Here is a 17,768-nt window from a genome sequence, read left to right on the forward strand (position 1 = left end):
TATTACAAATGATCATGTCATTTCAATTAGCTCAACGGAGAGTGTGAAATGTGATGTTTTCTTCTAACTCTGTCAAGAGCAGGGCTTGGTTACTATTTTGAATTACAAGTCAGCGTGTCTCTTCGTGTTTCAATCTAAATAATGGTCATATATAATTTTTTAATTAGCAGTCAATAAGTTTTAGGTCATTAAAACTAACAGAAAAGCCACAAACATACAGGAAGACATCTTTTGATCAACGTGTAATGTGACCAAACTTAAAAACAGAGGTTGCTTATTGTCAGCCATTCAGATTAGAGCTTGTCAGACCAAGAAAATACTTTTTGTTTTATGAGCAAAAATGATCTCAGTCAAAGACTATCTGTCATTTATTAGATCCTTTTTTGTAATTATATGAGTACATCTGCTATTGATTTTAAATGGCCATATATTCCATTTATTAACACTTTTTCTCTGTATGAAACAAGAAACGGCTAGAAATTTTTCTTATAAAATATTTTTCATAGGATTCATGTAGTCTTTGTCTGAAGTAGGTGATATGACTCATTGTCGCTACACTGATTTTATAACAAAACTGTCAGTTTTATCTACATCACTACATGTCTAAGGTGCTTTTGTAGCTTTATCTTTTTGAACTGGATCAAGAGAATAGGTTGAATGTTGTGGCAGCGAGATCCTACATTGGTTCAATACTTGTTGCTATGGTAATGGGACATCTTGAAGGTTTCAACACTTCTTCCTACAAATAACCCCATGGAAATGGTAGAAGTGAGATGAAAATGCTGAAATTCTGTATCAAAACTGTTGTCAAACTCATCACATATTTCAAACGCACATTGTAGCTCAAGGACACGCTTTCCTTTGATTTCCTTTTCGGATTACTCAGTAGATTGATGAGCTGTTTGATGAGCCGGCTGTTTGTGTGTATTTGTGCTATGAGTCATTTTTGTCCTTTGGGTAAAAGCGAGGGATGCCACAGACAGTAATAAGTAGAGACAGATGAAATGTGCTAACAATATGTGTAACTAACAACAGTTTAAAAAAATTGATCTAGTACTTATTTGATTTACTTGTTTGATTGTACTCACAGAATTGATTTGAAGATCAACTTATTCTGACCATATTTTCTTGAATCTGCTTCCATATGTGAATGTTTATTGTCTGTGTTTGCATGTTTTAGGCAGATTGTCAGCCTGTGGATGAGTGGTGGAGATTTTTTTATTGACTCTTTATGCAGGTTACATAGTTATGCCAGTAAATGATTCAGTGATTTGATGATTTGCTCATAAAAACATTCAACCGATTCGTTCAGCAACATCAACAAGTGACCGTCTTGAGTCAATGAATCATTTACTCAGCGATTCATTCAAAAACATTGATTTATTCAGGAGTTAAACAAGTGACCATCTTTAAAATTGAGTCATTGAATCATTCACCCTGAAATTCATTCAAAAACACTGAATCATTCAGGAACGAAGCAAGTGACTGTCTTCATAAGTGAGAATTAAACATGTGACTGTCTTTACTGAATCATTCACTCAGTTGAATGATTCACTCAGTTAATTTGTTCAAAACAACAATTAATTTGTGACAAAACAAGTGACTTTCTTTGACTGAATTGTTTACTCAGTTGAAACATTCAATCATTTGTGACCAAAACTTAAAAACGGAGGTTGCTTATTGTCAGCCTATCAGATTAGAACTTGTCAGACCAAGAAAATACTTTGTTTTATGAGCAAAAACGATCTCAGTTAAAGACTATCTGTCAATTATTAGATCCTTTTTTGTAATTATATGAGGTTTTTTTTTTTCTCAATATGTGACTGTCTTTACTGAATCATGAAATGATTCACTGAATGATTCACTCAGTTGATTTGCTCAAAACAACAGTTAATTAGATCCTTTTTTGTAATTATATGAGTTTTTTTTTCAACTGCTTTTTCCAACTGCTTTATCTGCTTTGTACATCTCTTGAACAAATTGGTGTTTTGATTTGTTCAAAACACCAATTTATTCATGAAAAACAAGTGACCCGTCTTTATAAGTGAGTCACTAAATCATTCACTCAGTTAATTTGTTCAAAACAGCAAGCTGTTTTTTTTTTTTTACCAAATTCTGTTTTCTGTTTTAAGTTTTCTGGATTCAAAAGCATGTTTAATTAATAGAATTCATAAAAACAAAATGTATTAATTAAAAAATAATAATAATTTCTATGAAATTGTAATTATTCCTTAAAAAATAAAGTTTTAATAATCATTTATTATTTTTCTTATTAGTGTTAGTATTATTATTACATTAAGAGGTAGCTAAATTCTACTGTACAGCAGTAATATATTTCTGTCACAATTTCTTCAAGTTAAACCGAACTTTTATTTTGATGGGTTGCCATCAAGACCTTTGAGTTTCTGTGTGTTTATGATAAGATGATTGTTTTTCTCAAATGAAACGGTAAAATGCTCAATCAGAGCTGCTCTGGAGATGAAGTTCATGCATTCATGTCCTCATATAGTGAGGCGGCAGAGGCTGAAAACACCATGAGCGTCAAGCGTGCTTCAGTGTGTGGTAAATTCATACCAGTGTTGCTACTTTAACACTGTTGCTGCGGGTTGTTTTTCATGTCTGCAGGTTGAAGAAACCCATAGTAACATGATATGTAGCCCCATGGAATGCTAATTTTACCAGGGGAAACCTGCAAAAAATTGATTTTACCCCCCGGAATGTGGTTTTTAACCCCCGCTGAAAAGCGATTGGGCTAGTTTTGGGCTAGTTTTGAGTAGCAATTGTGTGGGTTTTGTTGTGAAAACCTGGCAACCCTGATTCATACAGAGACACGCAGAACATGCAGGATTCATATTAGTCTTTTTGCGGTTTAATATTCACATACACTAGTCTATATCACGATTTGATTTATGTGTACTGACCTACTTTTTATTTATTCATCAAAAATTTGACAAATTACGTGACATTCTGCGTTATACAGTCAATTCTGTTTTATGATTGGATTCAATCATAGGGCCCTAAAGACACAACTCTTTATTCTTCCTTGGATTCATTCTGAGCTATTTTCATTGAAATAGTTCAGAACAGACAGAAGTAGCTGGCAATACTTTGTCTAAAGTATTAACTTTTTACTTCTTACTGTTGTTATACTGAACTTCTTTTATACTGTTGTATAAAATCAACAAATTACACAGCAGAATCACTTTGTAAACTTCCAAAATAAACTGTATAAATAAAATATTATTTAATTGCCAATCTTCTTTTGTGACCTAAATGTGTATCCCTGCTTTTTATAACAAATGATTAGTTGAATGAGGAAAGAGCAGGGAATGTGTGATTCTTCCCACAGTGAGATTTACACTAGCTCCACTCTCCGACAAAACCTCCTCTAACCAACGTTTCATTCCTAATAGCGTACAATATTTCTGACATCCTTGTGAACAATCTATAGTGCTTATTCGATTGAAGACCTAATTGGAGTGAAAAGTGCCATGGCCTGGGCCGTGGATTAGACGGGCTTTGTGTCAAGAGCCAAGTCTGGACCACATCCAGTCAATCATCTGTTACTGAACGTGAGGATAGTGCCGAGAGCTGGACTCACGCCAGTGGCTTTTTACTTAGGGACTCCATCAATATCAGGCCTGGCAGATAGCACTTTTCCTGCAGCTCTAATTCACTCTCTCCCTTCGTGGCAGAACAAGCCTGACCTGTTTAATCAGGGGAAGCCTGGCCAGCGTGTATATCTGCATCTGCTAATGCCTGTCTTCTGACAAAAGTGCTGTTTGTAGAGGGAGTATTGACCTTCTCTCTTTCTCTGCCCACTGCTTGTTGGAAGACAGTTTGTTCGGCTGGGGTCTGGCAAGTGTTTGGTCCGAGTGCAGTCCCATAAGAAAGACAAATCACAATACAATCTCTTTTGTTCCTCCTAGATGGTAATGAGATTAATTGGAGCACAGTTGGAGACCTTTAGGTTTGCCGCTTCTCATTTGCTTCTTCTAAATAAAATTTAGTCTTGCACTTGTCTCCTCTTGATCAGGGGGTTTCAAATGGAGTTTCAAGCTAGGAGGTTCTCAGAAAATCTGAGAGAAAAAAGATACAGAATGTACTTTTAGGGCTGTCAAAGTTAACATGTTATCCATTTAATATATTTCTGTCATGACAACTCTCGGGAGATTGGTATGGTAATAGAGATTGGCATGGTAATGGATATGGCAATGTTAATGTATTTGGTCTTGGCGGAATAGATCTGCTACGCTGCTGCAGAACAATCACTGAGACTTGCTACTGCCAATACATTTACAGACATTGTTGTGAGCATGTAAGACATGCTGCTGCTGCTGCTGCACATGTAATATACATGAATTAACCCCCATAGCAGATCTATACAGGTGGAGCTGGGGAAGGTGGAGGGTTTCTGAAAGCACGCTGCAGACTGCTAACAGCAACACTACTTGTATTTGTTTAAATGTTGCGCCGCAGCTCACTGGTCGCTGATGCAACAGCAACCAATCAGCTGTGATATGTAGATAATGATGTGATCGCTACCAAATGAGTTAAAGACCTATCAGCCTGTGCCATCGAGTGTTTCATGCCTAGGTAATTTTTTTTTGTCACAGTCATTTTATTTTAATTATTTATGATTATAAAACTTGTTGTGCCATAGTTTTAACAGTGAGAAATAAACAAATTTGCATATAATTTGTACAACAAATTATTAAAGGATTAGTTCACTTCTGAATTAAAATTTCCTGATAATTTACTCATCCCCATGTCATCCAAGATGTTCATGTCTTTCTTTCTTCAGAAAGAAAAGAAATTAAGTTTTTTTAAGGAAAACATTCCAGGATTCTTCTCCATAAAATGGACTTCAGTGGGGTTCACCGGGTTGAAGATCCAAATTGCATTAAATTATCAGGAAATTTTGATTCAGAAGTGAACTAATCCTTTAATGTTTTGCTGTGAATCTCGCTTTATTTAGGCAGTATACAAATTAATTATTTAATTTGCTTGGCTTCAGTTTAATAACAGTATAATTTTTGTAATAATTCATTTTTGCAAACAACATATTTTCTTTAAAATCACAATAATGAAAATGAATATACAGTGGGTACGGAAAGTATTCAGACCCCCTTAAATTTTTCACTCTTTGTTATATTGCAGCCATTTGCTAAAATCATTTAAGTTCATTTTTTTTTTCCTCATTAATGTACACACAGCACCCCATATTGACGGAAAAACACAGAATTGTTGACATTTTTGCAGATTTATTAAAAAAGAAAAACTGAAATATCACATGGTCCTAAGTATTCAGACCCTTTGCTCAGTATTTAGTAGAAGCACCCTTTTGATCTAATACAGCCATGATTCTTTTTGGGAAAGATGCAACAAGTTTTTCACACCTGGATTTGGGGATCCTCTGCCATTCCTCCTTGCAGATCCTCTCCAGTTCTGTCAGGTTGGATGGTAAACGTTGGTGGACAGCCATTTTTAGGTCTCTCCAGAGATGCTCAATTGGGTTTAAGTCAGGGCTCTGGCTGGGCCATTCAAGAACAAGTTGTTGTGAAGCCACCCCTTTCGTTATTTTAGCTGTGTGCTTAGGGTCATTGTCTTGTTGGAAGGTAAACCTTCGGCCCAGTCTGAGGTCCTGAGCACTCTGGAGAAGGTTTTCGTCCAGGATATCCCTGTACTTGGCCGCATTCATCTTTCCCTCGATTGCAACCAGTCATCCTGTCCCTGCAGCTGAAGGCATATATATATATATATATATATATATATATATATATATATATATATATGCCTTTATAATATAATATAAGGAGGGTCCTTGGGAATAAAAAGTTTGAAAACTCTTCTGCAAAAGTCATGGCAGTTATCAAGGAATTTTAGGAGAAACATCTGAGACGGAATTTCTATCAACTTCAAACGTAACTGATAACTGCTTTAAGTCTACTGAGCAAAGAAACATTCCTCTGAAGTAGAGGTTTGTTTTTAAACTCATCTTGGTTAAATCTACCAACCTAATGGATCAGAAAATGTGCTTGAATTAAGAGTCTTCACGTGGCATTACACATTCTATATGACCATCCTAGACTGCATTCAAGCAATGGTGTAGATGTAAGTGTGACTGAATCTCAGTTATCACATTGATTTTCAGGAGCTCGGTGAGCCGTGACTCGGACAGGATGCACTGTTGGAGTCACTGCTGATACGGTTTCTCTTTCAGTAGTTTGCAGCACACTCTTCCTTCTCCCCCAAACTTACACTTGCACACACCCCTAAAAATCTGCAGTGTAAAGCAAGTAGAAAAGTGTAAATGGAATGTTTGTACCCAAATGGATAGCAATCCGATTGATTGAGACGCATGACTTTGTAAGAGTTTGTCAATGTCTTCTAATGGACATTCAATTCAATATGTAGGTGTTGCTGTAAATGTGAGAAAATGTATGTGCTACAGCTAAGTAGCTCCATTTATAATTTATGGTCTTTATAGAAATTCTTGGATAAGTGCTGAAATGTTACTATTGTATATTACAAGATATTATGTTCTTAACTGAAGTATAAAATCATAAACTTTACGGCCATTCATTTCTTGAATTGAGGGTCATATTAAATAACTTTTTTTAGAAACTTCACACTTCACTGCTTTCTCTTTCCAAGTAAATGTATATTACTATAATTAATCATTTGAGGATATTTCACCGTATGCTCAGATATAACTGGGTTCATATTAGCCAAGATGTCCTTGTAATGCCCTCACACGTTCCCTCTGTCTGAAAATATACAGTTGCCTTTGGCAGACGTTCTGCCAAACTAAATGTGTGGTTACTGCGCTTTCCTGAGCACAGCTGCTCCCCATTTCATTAGTGTACTGAGGCAAGTCTTTTTCCTCTCTGATTAAAACTAAGAGCATGTTGGCCATGGTGTCTAGTGCGCTCCGTGCTTCCCAAAACAAATCGCCGACTGCAGGAACCAACGGAGCACAGAATTGGCCTCTTCTCCTCCTCCTCTCGTTTCCGAGGCCCACAAAACCCCACCTTCCTTATCTGCCTCGTGTCTCCTTAGGCTGCCTCGGCCTGGGGATTTGTTCAGGGTTATTTTTACCATTAGAGGCTCCATTACAAACATGAAAAGGTCAAAAAGCACATGTGCACATGTAATTTGGGTCCTGACCATTGTTAGCACGGCGGAGAAGAGAGAGCCGCCAGCAGCTTCCCTCGTTTGTCCGGGGAGTGTGAGCTTTTAATTATTTAGCCTGAACCTATTTGATCGATGCCGAAGAACCGCACTTCTGTACCTCCTGTGGCACAATACCAGCGTCCTGGTTCCGTGCTTAAATATTTATGAAGAAAGAGTGTAAGGAGTTTGGAGGATGGTTGAAAGGGTGGAAATTGAAAGAGGATTCCTCAAGGATTTCTTTTTTTTTTCTCTTTGACTCTAATGAATTTTTGATTATCAGAAATATGTAGACATTTCTATGGAAATGAAGTAGATGAAAACGACCGATGATTGTTTTAAGATCAATGGATCGTCGGGTATCAAATACCGAAATTCTAGAGACGGTTAGATAATTGTCGAGAATAGCTTTTATTGCACAATTTATTGTACTCCCATGCTCTTAATCCACATCTTTCCTTACTCTATAATCACTTATCATGCCCTTTTATACCACGCTCCATTTTGCCCTTTAGAAGCTCAGGATTCTCTGCCATTCTCGTATAAAGCTCTCTCTAAATAATTGATCCCGATTCCATCCATCAATGTCTTGTCTCTGGGTTGCGTCAATATTAAAGGTCTCCCTGCTAATCCTCCACTTCTTTCTGTGCTTCCAAATGGTTTTTGGACCTGTGTGAAGCTCTTGTTTACATTTCCACAGGAAAGTGGGTGATTTTTTACCGACTATTGAATTATAGGTGTACTGTACATATTAATTATACAATATATGGTCAAAAGTATGTGGACTTCCAGACATCACACCTATATTTATTGTTGAGCATTTCATTTCTTTTTATTCCATTAGTGTTGTTAATGTTACCTAAAACTATTAAAAATAATATTCATGAAATTTAATAGTTAAAACTAAAACATAAAACACTTAAACGAACAATACAAATGTTGCTATTAAATAAAGTGTTTAAGTTGAAGTGTCCATATGAATTCGATGAGTTAATAAATACCTTCTGAAGCGAAGCGATGGGTTTTTGTAAGAAAAATATCAATATTTAAAACTTAATAAACTATAATCACTGGCTTCTGGCACTGGCCGTATGCACGTTCATGAGAGAGTCTGACCTCTGACGGTCATGAATTAGAAGTCTAAAATGAGAAAAATGTCAGGAGGATTTCTATAAAACAGAAGAAGAGCTTGAGTTTTCACATGTTGGGTCATAGGTCACCCATCAGCCGGAACTCGACTCTCTAGTGAACGCGTGTATGGCCATTGCCGGAAGCCAGTGATTTGATTATTTCTTACAAAAACCCATTGCTTTGCTTCAGAAGGCATTTGTGACCCTGGACCACAAAACCAGTCATAAGTAGCACAGGTATATTTGTAGCAATAGTCAACAATACATTGTATGGGTAAAAATTATCGATTTTTCTTTTATGCCAAAAAATCATTAGGACATTAAAGGGTTAGTTCACCCAAAAATGAAAATAATGTCATTTATTACTCACCCTCATGTCGTTCCACACCCGTAAGACCTTCGTTCATCTTCAGAACACAAATTAAGATATTTTGATTAAATCCGATGTCTCAGTGAGGCCTCTATAGACAACAATGCCACTGAAAATCTCAAGATCCAGAAAGGTACTAAAAACATATGTAAAACAGTTCATGTGAGTTCAGTGGTTCTACCTTAATATTATAAAGCAATGAGAATACCTTTTGTGCTCCAAAAAAACCCACCAAAATTTTTCCAAGAATATCTTGTTATGGCCGATTTCAAAACACTGCTTCGGAGATTTATGAATCGAATCAGTGATTCTGTGCGCCAAAGTCATGTGATTTCAGCAGTTTAGCCAATTGATAGGAGATCCGAATCACTGATTCGAAATAAAAGATTCGTAAAGGTCCGAAGCAGTGTTTTGAAATTGGCCATAACGAGATATTGTTGAAAAAGTTGTTATTTTGTTTTTTTGGTGCACAAAAAGTATTCTCGTCACTTCATAATATTAAGGTAGAACCACTGAACTCACATGAACTGTTTTAAATATGTTTTAGTACCTTTATGGATCTTGAGATTTTCAGTGGCATTGCTGTCTATGGAGGCCTCACTGAGCCATCGGATTTTATAAAAAATATCTTAATTTGTGTTCCGAAGATGAACGAATTTCTTACGGGTGTAGAACAACATGAGGGTGAGTTTGGGTGAACTAACCCTTTAAGTAAAGATCATGTTTTGCTAAGTATGCATTGCTAAGTACTTCATTTGGACAACTTTAAAGGTGATTTTCTAAATATTTTGATGTTTTTGCACCCTCAGATTCCAGATTTTCAAATAGTTGTATCTCAGCCAAATATTGTCCACACATCAACAGAAAGCTTATTTATTCAGCTTTTAATTAAATATCAATCTTAATTTAAAAAAACGACCCTTATGACTGGTTTTGTGGTCCAGAGTCACATTTATTAACCCACTGGAGTCATATAGATTACTTTTATCTTTTACTTTTACTTTTAGTCATATAGATTTGCTTTTATCTTTTATGATGGATGGATGCACTTTTTGGAGCTTCAAAACTATTAAAAATGCTAAGTTTCCACAGTCGGTGATGGTTTGGGGTGCCATGTCATCTGCTGGTGTTGGTCCACTGTGTTTTCTGAGGTCCAAGGTCAACGCAGCCGTATACCAGGAAGTTTTAGAGCACTTCATGCTTCCTGCTGCTGACCAACTTTATGGAGATGCAGATTTCATTTTCCAACAGGACTTGGCACCTGCACACAGTGCCAAAGCTACCAGTACCTGGTTTAAGGACCATAGTATCCCTGTTCTGAATTGGCCAGCAAACTCACCTGACCTTAACACCATAGAAAATCTATGGGGTATTGTGAAGAGGAAGATGCGATATGCCAGACCCAACAATGCAGAAGAGCTGAAGGCCACTATCAGAGCAACCTGGGCTCTTATAACACCTGAGCAGTGCCACAGACTGATCGACTCCATGCTATGCTGCATTGCTGCAGTAATTCATGCAAAAGGAGCCCCAACTAAGTATTGAGTGCTGTACATGCTCATACTTTTCATGTTCATACTTTTCAGTTGGCCAAGATTTCTAAAAATCCTTTCTTTGTATTGGTCTTAAGTAATATTCTAATTTTCTGAGATACTGAATTTGGGATTTTCCTTAGTTGTCAGTTATAATCATCAAAATTAAAAGAAATAAACATTTGAAATATATCAGTCTGTGTGTAATGAATGAATATAATATACAAGTTTCACTTTTTGAATGGAATTAGTGAAATAAATCAACTTTTTGATGATATTCTAATTATATGACCAGCACCTGAATGAAATATGAATGAAATAAATTTTGAAATCTAAAAAAAAAAAAAAAAAATGCTCAAACATCCATTTTGTAACGGACGTGCGTGTTTATTTTAGCTATTCCTTCAGTAAAACGACACACTACAGCCTGTAAAACTATGAAATAAATATCGGTAAATAATGGTAACCTAAATAATAAGAAAGTTAATTATTTAAAAAAAACATTAATTTTTTATTTCCACACAAAGATGTGTCATATAGCCGCTCTGCGCTTTAAGAGGGATGTGGGACACGAGCAGGAAAGAGAGCATCTCTTTTATAATATCTTCATGTTATCTCCTGATGTTACAAGCAACTGACACTTGTTGTAAAAGGTCTAAAGAGCGAGTTTTATCCTCCGCAGGGGCAAGACATTCAGGCTATGTTTGATTTTGCACTGCCAGAAAAAAAGCGAAAGTAAAAATCACCGGCATGTGTGAAACGCGCTATATACAAATAAACTTGACGCGCCTTATAAAGTCTGATAACAAGCACAAACTGTGTTAAATAGAAATTGACGTGCAAGCAAAAAGGTTTCTGTCCTACGGTGTTTTTCTACTTTACCACAGTAAAGAATGCAAATAGCCTATAATAGGTCTAAAAGCGAACGAAATGAAGAAACGTTTATAATCCCCTTCGTGAGTGAAGATTTGGGAAAAGAAACAGAGATTCCATGTTCAGTGGAATAACTATGGAATATTGTTAAATTCTCTGCTAATCGGGTGACCAGATCGTGATTCGCAAAACAGAATACAAAGCTTAAATTTATGGACTCACGTACCTCTCTCATTCGGCATGAACCAAAATGTTTCCATGGCTGCGATGTCACATTTAATTGCTAACCTATTACTTCTTTTGTAAACAAAGCTTTGTGCTTCACTCGTGTCATATTCAAGTAAATACTGGCACAGTCCTATCAGTGGGTACCGAATATACCCGGATTCTCGGTACTACAGAAATGTCACATTTTCAAAATTTCAGTACCGACTTGGTACCGAAGTACCGGTACTTTTGACAACACTAATGTGTATGAATCCACACTTTGAAAATCTACCAGAAATAGTAGACCATCCGGGGACTTTGTTTTTACATACTCTTTTCAACATACTATGCTTTGGGACACACTTATTTTAATCTTACATACTATTTAGGATGGATAGCATGGAAATTGGGACGCAGGGATGGTGAGTAAATAATAACAATTTTCATTTTTAGCTAATCTGTTGCTTTTATCTTTTATTTAGATTTATCTTCTTTTATCTGATTTAAGGGGACTAACCAATCTTGTTTATAAAATTTGAGTGGCTGTATACTCTTTGCCAGTGTGTATTTTTAGTATTTGTATGTGTCAACATAAGTGTAAAAATCGTTGCAAATTTCAATGGTTTGAACAATTGTAGTTGTTATTTGTTGACACATTTCACTATGTAAATTAAATTGCTATGTGGAATTGATTTTAAATAATGTTGAAAAGGCAGTGATTAGCATAATATATTTTTAAGTGGTGAATTGGTTGTTGACTGTCTGAAACCCCTGTTTTCAATCAATCAAGCAAATTTGGAGTTGTTGTCGGTGGCAAAACAATGTTTCAGCGGAACGGTTATTAACATTTTAATGAAGTTTTTGCTCAGTGGGTTTTCATTAGATGACTCTGCTTGACTTCTTTTGTTGGGGTTGCTGACAGACGCTATTTAATGGAAGTGCTCTACCTGCTGAGTCCAACATCAAATGCACCTGCCTGACAGTACCAGCTTCTCAGATTCGCTTTATTTCCATGTTCATTTGGTCACTGTGCTGAGACCGACATTGCGGTAATGATAAAGTGGACAGGTCATTCTCTCTCACTGTCTCTCTCTCTCCTGCTTTGTAATTGTTCAAAGTGTGGAAAGTCTCAGACGCTTTTATCTCTGAGCACTTTTATAGGACAGACAAATTTGATTACTGTCAGCCCTGCTCTTCAGATGCTGGGAGAGTCCATTAGAATGGACTGAGAGTAAGAGAGGGAGAAGGTAAAAACATATTAGGTGTTTTTGTCAGTGGCAGTCACGATGTAAAGGTCACAGTAACAATATTTCCCAGTATACGTTGCCTCTGTTTGTTCATTGTTAGCACATGTTATTCTTTTAGGGTGCATGTCAACTTCAAAACTTTAACCTTTTATGTAACTTAGAGTCTCCTTTACCCAAACTGAAACTCAAGTTGACTTTCGCTGTAATTTTTTTCAGCATGATCTTCATTGTAAGAGCTGTTTCTTAGCAATTAGCACACATGCTCCAAACACACTGGTGCTTGTGTCAAATATGTGGATTTGACACTATTCAAATGCATTATTCCATTTTATAGTCATATTTTTTAATATTCAGTGCAGATTATGCAAAGAAATTTACTCCCACTTAAAGTTTTTCAATGAGACCAGTGTAATAATGTTTCCTGCACTGTTTGAATCGAAATCTTACCATTACTATCACTTGGCAAAACTTACGTCAAAGCATCTGGCACACTTTCCACAGCCATTTTGGGAAAAATGCTTTATGTGTGTGTGTGTATATTAGGGGTTTAACGGTACACAAAAGTCACGATTCGGTACGATTTCGGTACAATAGGAAAAATGGTCACACTTTAGTTTAGGGTCCAATTCTCACTATTAACCAACTATTAAGTATGACTTTTGCCTCAATAAACCCCTAATTACTGCTTATTAATAGTTAATAAGGTAGTTGTTAAGGTTAGGTATTGTAGAATATGGTCATGCAGAATAAGGCAATAATACCTGCTTTATAAGTACTAATAAACAGCCAATATCCTAGTAATAGTCATGCTAATAAGCAACTAGTTAATAGTAAAAATTGGACCCTAAACTAAAGTGTTACCGGACAAAAGAACAAATCCACAATGCTAGGTTTCTTTTATTTTAGTTTGTACAGACAGCAGTGCATATCACAGTTTGTTCCACCTAGCGGCATTTAGTCCCCTAGTTGGTAGAGTACAGCCTCCTTTAGTGTATTAAGCACTAAGTAGTAAACAGAATGCACTCTCGCATTGGTTGATTTTTATATATATATATATATATATATATATATATATATATATATATATATATATATATTCTCATTTGTCCATGAGCGCAGAAAGACGCATTCGATCTAGTTGACTTTGTTTTCAAGCGCTCAAGTCATTCACGTATGCACTGTTCTTCTTCTGCTCTTTTTCCTGTTGTGACTGTTAACAAACAGCGTTGTATTAACGCGTGCGCCCCCATCTGGATTGGAGCGTGGATCGCCCATGACTGATTGTATTAGTCGTCTGATTGCATGCACCAAACTGTGACGTCCGTACCGTATGGTTCGGGATAAATACATGTATCGTTACACCCTTATGTGTATATAAATCAGCACACACACACACACACACACACACACACACACACACACACACACACACACACACACATACAGGGCAAGAAAGTTGTCCATGGCTAAGACTCAATTGTCCATCAAACTTAAGGATTAGTATACTTCAGAATTAAAATTTCCTGATAATTTACTCACCCCCATGTCATGATGCTTATGTCTTTCTTTCTTCAGTCGAAAAGAAATTTTTTGGGGGAAAACATTCCAGGATTTTTCTCCATATAGTGTACTTCTCTGGGGTACAATGAGTTGAAGGTCCAAATTGCAGTTTCACTGCAGCTTCAAAGGGCTCTACACGATTCCAGCCGAGAAATAAGGGTCTTGTCTAGCGAAACGATCGGTCATTTTCTAAACAAAAAAAATTCTATAATTTTTAACTGCAAATGCTCGTCTTGCACTGCTCTGCGATGCACCACGCATTACACAATCACGTTGGAAAGGTCATGAGTGACGTAGGCGGCAGTACTGCGGTAGGGTGAAAAACTCGTTGTTTTACTTTTTCTTTTCTTTTTTTTTAAAGGCCGTTTGACTTAGTTTTTGCACGTTTGCTTTGTAGACATTGGATCGGTACTTCCGGCTACTTACTCCTCAGCTGGGATCATATAGAGCCCTTTGAAGCTGCACTGAAACTGCAATTTGGACCTTCGACCCGGTGAACCCCACTGAAGTCCACTATATGGAGAAAAATCCTGGAATGTTTTCCTCAAAAAACTTAATTTTTTTTGCGACTTAAGAAAGAAAGACATAAACATCTTGGATGAGACATGAAAGTACATTAAAGTGTAAATCTTAGGGGCATTAAAAGCGATCCACAGGAATATGAGTGAAGGTAATTGTGACATCTGTTTCACAGATCTTCACAATCCACACTGCTGAGCACATCAAGAACATTCCTTGAACAACATCTTTCGTTTGAGCTTGTAAAGTGCTTCTTCATGTACCGGACTAGCTGGTTAGTTGCTAAATTGTGCGCGGCAACTGAGCACCTCCTGTTCACTTATGTGGTTCATTACAGCCGCTCTGTTCAAGCATCTGCTTACCTGTAACCAGTTCAGTGGCTGAATAATGCTGCACCCAGTGACTTGAGCTGTGTTTGATATGCCCATATGTCTTCAGCATCTTAGCACAGGAATGCACATTGACTCTCTGGGACAGATGACATGTTGGAGTTTCTCTATAGGATGTCTCATGGAGTGCTTACCGCTTACTGCATGGTGAAACAACCCCATTTCAATACAATAGAGTGATTCTCTGAAAAATCACCCACATGGTGGTACATATTTGCCAGTAAAACTCGCATTTACCACCTCCTCCAGCCATCTGCTGAAAGAGATCACGCATGAACTGTGACATCGACGATAAATCCATTGTAAAAATGTCACACAAATGTGGGCCAGAAACAGTAAAACCTCACAGGAAGTTTATCAGCCTGAATTGCGGATCTTTGTGACTTTGACCCTACTGAAGTCTTCTGTAGCAGTTCACTTTTTTTTTTTTTTTTTTTTGGTCTAACATCCCTGAAAATGTGAACAGTACTGAAATAGCTGTACTCTTCTGTAATTAGCTCTTTTGTCATTTCCTGACCTCAACTTCCCCTCTCAGCCATTCTGAATCTTTCACAAAACAGGAAGGAGAGCTTCCTTTTCATCCCTCAGTGGCAAGGCGGCAAATTGGCGCTAATTGTTTTGAGATAATTAGGACTCCTGGAAGAGGTATAGAAGGCCCTGACTAAAATGAGAGGTCAGGAAAAAAAAAAAAGTGTTTAAAGCGAGGAGGGAACAGCTCATGTGCTATATGCCGTTCATCTCATACATCAAAACTAAAGGCCCCTCTGATTTTATTTTCTCCATAAACAGAAAATTGCAGCAAACACCTCACACCACAGCATTGTCCTAAACACCTGTTTGAAGAAACCAAGGTTATTGTGTTATATTGTTATATTGTGTTATTGTGGGTTTAACAATGCACTCATGTCAGCTAATGATACAATACTATCGCAAAACTTTAAGCCAAAATGAAGAAGAGTGTTTTTTTTAATTATTATTATTAATTCTAAGACATATAAATGTAACAAAAATGTACTGTTGATTAAAATACTAATTTTAGTTTTCGATCAGGGGTGGACTTGAATAAGCTTAAACTTGGACCTTGTCCCCAATGCACAGGGCAGTGGTGACACCAGAAAAATATTCATTCCTGAAAATACAGAATTATGTTAGACATATATGCTTGCACTCTGTCACTGACTACATTTAAATGATGACTATATTTACTGACTACATTTAAAATGTATGCCCTTTTTACTGGTAAAATTAGACATCGCATTACATTCAACATTATATGTAGTTGTTTAATGTAGTACTGTCACTGAGGGACTGTTTACACTTTCAACTAAAAACTGAACTTTTCAACTTTTTCAACTAAAAACGAAAAACTTTTTATGCGCTTTGGCCGTTCATTTTCATGACAACGCCGTTTTACGGGTCTGAAAATGCAAACTTTTGAAAACGGGTTTCAAATTGCAAGTTTTTGAAAACGATACCGTGATCTTTGTGTAAACTACAAAATGCGAATCTGTGAAAACGATTATGGCGTGCACATGTGTATTACGTGTTCACTGAAAAAAACCTGTTAAATTTATGGTAAAAAAAAAAAAAAAAAAAAAAAACGGAAGCTGTGGTTGCCAGAATTTTACTGTAAAAAATACGGTAGCTACATTTTAAGTTTTATCGATTTAAAATACCGTGTTTCTTTAACTGATATATAGATAATTTACCATCCTATTGAAGAAATAATATCTGTTTTTTTTTACCTTTACAATAAACTGACAACCACCAAACACAATGGTGTTCAGAGTCACATGATGAATCAAAGTTCATCACAAGCAGCTTTTCCAAAAGCTGAGAAGGACAATACTAATATATAGAATGTGCACAGTGTCATTCACACAAACACTAAACACCATCATGGCAACACACATGAAAATTTGAATGCAACAAACTTTCGTTTAACAACATTAGATATAACATAAAACCTTAATTTACATAACTGATTCGAAAAAACTACGAAAAACTATAAAGAAACGCAGGAAATTGTGAGAATATCAATTTACGTTTTTTTTTACTGTAAATTATACAAGTACTTGTTCTTTTTCACTTCCAAAAACTGTAAATTTAACGGTATTTAATAAAATTATATTAATTGTACGGTTATATCTATTAAAGTTATTCCCTGTATATAGTATGGAAACAGTTTTTCACTGTTGCATTTTTACAGTCTATTGCGGTGAGTGCTCTGTGAAAGAATGAGTATGCGCAGGCGCGCAGTTCTTCTTTACAAAGTAACATTGCCAACTACTGGCCTGGCATGCATAATACAGCGTTTTTAGTCGTTTCCGCGGATCCGTATGAATGGGGATCGTTTTGATAACGCTGTCATCTGTACAAAGAAAAAAACCTTTCGGTTTTTAATACATCATTGTTGTGTAAACATACGCAGAAACTCAGTAAACTTGCATTTTTTTTATCTCACGCAGTATACACTTGCAGTACCGAAGGCTGCAGTTTCACGACCGCAGAGGAGACCTGAATTAAACCTAAAACAAACAGATGCAAAGACTATACCCACAGAAATTATTACATTTTTAATTCTCTTTCTACCTTTATTTTTAACATAAGAGCAGGCACGGCCGTTTTAAATTTGAATGTTCAAGGCTGTCAAATCATGTCAAAGCATGTCAGTGACTGTTCCCCAAACTTTAAAAGGGTTAGTTCATCCAAAAATTAATTCTGTTTTCATTCAGTTTACCACATTACAGTATGTGCATTGATCAGTA

The 17,768-nt window shown here is 36.4% G+C and overlaps 1 protein-coding gene across 2 annotated transcripts in view; it reads left to right on the forward strand.

Annotated features, from left to right (window-relative positions):
• Window positions 1-17,768, forward strand: part of tenm2b (teneurin transmembrane protein 2b) — a 289,835-nt gene that overhangs the window by 20,636 nt on the left and 251,431 nt on the right. The window lies entirely within an intron of this gene.

This window comes from Ctenopharyngodon idella, chromosome 21 (assembly GCF_019924925.1).
Source record: "Ctenopharyngodon idella isolate HZGC_01 chromosome 21, HZGC01, whole genome shotgun sequence".
NCBI classification, from domain to species: domain Eukaryota; kingdom Metazoa; phylum Chordata; class Actinopteri; order Cypriniformes; family Xenocyprididae; genus Ctenopharyngodon; species Ctenopharyngodon idella.